Source organism: Sinocyclocheilus grahami, unplaced genomic scaffold (assembly GCF_001515645.1).
Source record: "Sinocyclocheilus grahami isolate Dianchi unplaced genomic scaffold, SAMN03320097.WGS_v1.1 scaffold502.1, whole genome shotgun sequence".
NCBI classification, from domain to species: Eukaryota; Metazoa; Chordata; class Actinopteri; order Cypriniformes; family Cyprinidae; genus Sinocyclocheilus; species Sinocyclocheilus grahami.
This window is the reverse complement of record NW_015505681.1, coordinates 287,381-291,367: the sequence shown is the minus strand read 5'-3', so window position 1 is coordinate 291,367 and position 3,987 is coordinate 287,381.

Here is a 3,987-nt window from a genome sequence, read left to right as displayed (position 1 = left end):
AAAAGGAACACTAATTACATTAAAGGTGACAAAATAAAGCATGATTTATTGTTTTATCATTTCCTTCTAAATGACAGTTAAATGTAGGCTACACATCCTCATAATTCCCAAATGTTTTGGCCAAACACACAAAATTTTATTATTCAAGTGCAACATATAAATGTAGAAATGAAAATTTGTGCGTTAGGTAGTTCAAGATTTAAAGCAACTGTATGTAGCTTTTTACCTTGACATATCAGTTTCAATATCTTCTGAAGATTTACTAACATCTAACAAGGTGAATGGCTTCGGTTTCTTTCCCATGCATCCCTTCAAATGTCTTTTCTAGTCGGGTATATTATAGTTTGGTGAGTGGTACGAAATTCCGCGAAATGGGCGATTGCTTTACGGCAATGAATTTTACTCACTTAGAGGGCCCCAAAGTCGCAGAAATACCCAAAACTATATACACTTGCTATAAAATGGAGTGTGTATGAGAAAATAGAAGCTGCATTTTGTTTTGATGCCATAATATCAAAGTTAATTTACCTGTCATAAGTGCTGTATAAAAGTTCCTGCTGATTTATTGTAATGCATGTTACTAACCTAGTATGAGACCTAAGACACTCAATACACAGCTGTCTGGGAGTCAGGGTCTTTGCACTAGTCAGAATATGAAATGTGTCTGGAATGTAATGAAGTGTGCTAAATGGAGAATGCCCCACGCCTCCCTAGCTGCCACATTCACACAACAAATAGGCCATGCCAATAAATTTAATAAACAGAGAAACCTGAATTTCTTTATATAAAAAGGGAAGGGCAGGAAGAAAGTGTCTTCCCCCCCCCCCCTCATATTATATTTGTGGTATACACAGAGTTGCAGAGCATGTGTTCAGTGGTTAGTTAGTTGTCATGGCAACAGACACCGAGACAGCTAGTGCCTGATTTTGCTGATATATTTTCCAGGGTTGACTGTGTCTGGAGCCAGGTCTACTTTTGAAACCTTTAAAGCAGTCCCATTAGATTCAGACGGCTGAGGAAATCATCTCACTCAATGTTTTTTAGTATAAGGACCTTCATCTGGACATGTTTTTGATGAGCTATTATCTATTTTAAGCAGCCTACTTTAACTTAAAGTTGATTAAAGCCTCAGACTTCAAAATGTTAAGATACACGAGCCCCCTAGGGGTACAATTTATGAACTTACTCACTAAAGAGACAGTATAGTTGTACAGTATACATATCAAAATCACACAAATGTGTGAAGGAGTGTTGAAAATCAGTTCTCAGTTATGTAGCCAATTACTTTATATGTATTTCCTCCCTTTGAGCATTTTACAGCGAGATCCTCCTCCACAGTCTTTGACTAATTACTGTGGTAGAGCCGCTGCTTTTGTGTAACTAGACAGGCTAACATGGAGGTGTAAGCCTTTGAATATGTGGATATCAGTTTAGCACAGAAGCAGAAGCACAAAAAGTCAGCACCAGTGAAATGTTTCACTCTCAAATGCTATCAGTCATTTTGATATTACAGTGCGCAATATAAGAAATTATTTTTGGTATATTGATATGCTCTATTGATAGTCAGAAGCAGGGAAAATTAAGTTAGAAGACTGATTTGAATAATACCTAAAACAGGTAAAGCACTCTTCAAAAATGTGTCTCAATGGTTTCAAAGTTATTTTCAGCATCTTGCATTTGTGCTTGAGCGTGACACTACTTGTTTCCAAGCCCACCCACACATGTTCGCCTCTGCGTTTTCCCCATGATTGCTGTCTCACACATTGTTTCAAGCAGCTTGTCTGATTCCTGCTGGTTATCTGTCCTCCCACCCCACCAGTCAGTTCACTCTGTAACCTATATCACATAGACTACTGCCTAATACAACCTGAGCACACACTGGGCGAGGTGGGGGTGGAATGACAGCTTCTTCTTCCTTGCAGTTTCCACACCCAACACTGCCCTTTATTATAATTATAATATATACTGACATAGCTTTAGCTGATGTTATTAGGTATTTAAGACAAGTGAGCAATATTTTAGTTAAAGATGTTTCTCAAAGTCAAAAGGCGTGGAATTGAAAAAATAAATAAATAATACAATTGGAAGCATCATTCCCAATTCTTAATTTTCCAGTGTCACTGACTCTCATCCACGCATGAGTGAAGTCATAGTGTGAAGAGGAAATTTTATCATGAGCTGAGACTGATGATAAGGTTACTTGCAAACACCCAGACAGATGGACTCACTTTTTTAAAATGGAGTGTGTGTGTGTGTGACAGTGTGTGCATAAATGAAAGGGTTTGAAAGGGCTGGCATCTTTCAAATGGAGGCATGACAGAACTGGATAGGGCAAGAATGGGGTGAAATTATGTGTGGAGGAAATAGATGATGAGAAGTCATTTTTTCTGCCTCTCTTTGTCTTTTTCATTCCTCATCATTCGTCATTGTTTTCAATATTGGTTAGAACCATTAATAATAACTGAGCACCAATAATAATTCATAATAATTGAGCACCATTTCAGCAAAGTTTTCAGTGAAGTGTACAATATCTTGGTCTGTACAATATATGAAATGCCTTGTGTATTGTTTTATACAAAAGAAAAGCCAGAAAGACAAACACAGTAGCCTGTGATATAGCTATAGGCTAAAACACACTATATCATGTGAACTTCTCTCAGTGTGTCACGCTTAGGTCCATGCCATGCGGAATGGCCATTAGTCCTGCAGCCAATCTCCTTGCCCACAGCATGCCCTTTCTGCTTATATATGTGCAGCTTCACAGGGGCTTATCCAGGAGGAGAAGAGAGTATGGAGCAGTGCTCCATGTTGATGTGAGGACGACCCACTTGATAAACAGCCATGAGCTTAAAAAAGGACATTGAAGAGTGCCAAAAGACACAGAGAGAGAAAGTGGGAGCATGCATGTGTGCCATGCACAACATATACTAAAGCTTTAATGGATTATAGCTGACTACAGATTATAGTTACTACTAATTTTAGCATCTCAATTATGCATCTATTTGATTTATTGTCAGTCTCATCTTCTTAATTCTACAAACATATACAGGGAATGCATATAGTGTATTTGGCTTGATTACTAAAAAGCATCCATACATTGTATGTATTGACTGCAAAAAATTTATTCAGCCACACTGTTTTCAGAAAATTGTGTTTAGAAAATTTAATTTATATAAGCATAAATTGCTTATGAAGGGAATTATGTCCATACTAATTAAAGTTAAAATATGCTTGTGAACTGATTAGAAGTTACTTGTTACCTGAGTCTGAACGATTAAAAGTGGGTTATGGTTATCTTCACCTTTCTTTAGAAAAACACATTGTCGTTTTTTCATCATGAAATATTTAATTTTCCATTTATCACTTCAGTGAGCTCAATTTTTATATTTGCAATTTAACTCTGAAAGACCTTCCAGCCTGGGATCTTGTTATAACAGCTCATGCAGTATGGAGCTGAGGGGAATGAAACTGGGACATGGCGGTTGGGGAGATGTAAGAGATGATGATTAATGTGTTACTTATGGCCTGTGCTGAAGGGAGGGGATGAAACAGAACATTTCCAAAATTCAATCAGATTCCTGTGAGCAGTATTAGTAGATTCATTGCCATTGTCTGTCTGTCTGTCTGTCTATCTATCTATCTATCTATCTATCTCTCTATCGATCTATCTATCTATCTATCTATCTATCTCTCTATCGATCTATCTATCTATCTATCTATCTATCTCTCTACCTATCTACACTGAACAAAATTATAAACACAACACTTTTGTTTTTGCCCCCATTTTTCATGAGCTGAACTCAAAAGATCTAAGACTTTTTCTGTGTACACAAAACGCCTATTTTATTTTATTGTCTTTTATTGTAATACAATGGATTGGGGTGTCACATCTCCTTTGCATAGAGTTGATCAGATTGTTGATTGTGGCCTGTGGAATGTTGGTCCACTCCTCTTCAATGGCTGTGCGAAGTTGCTGGATATTGGCAG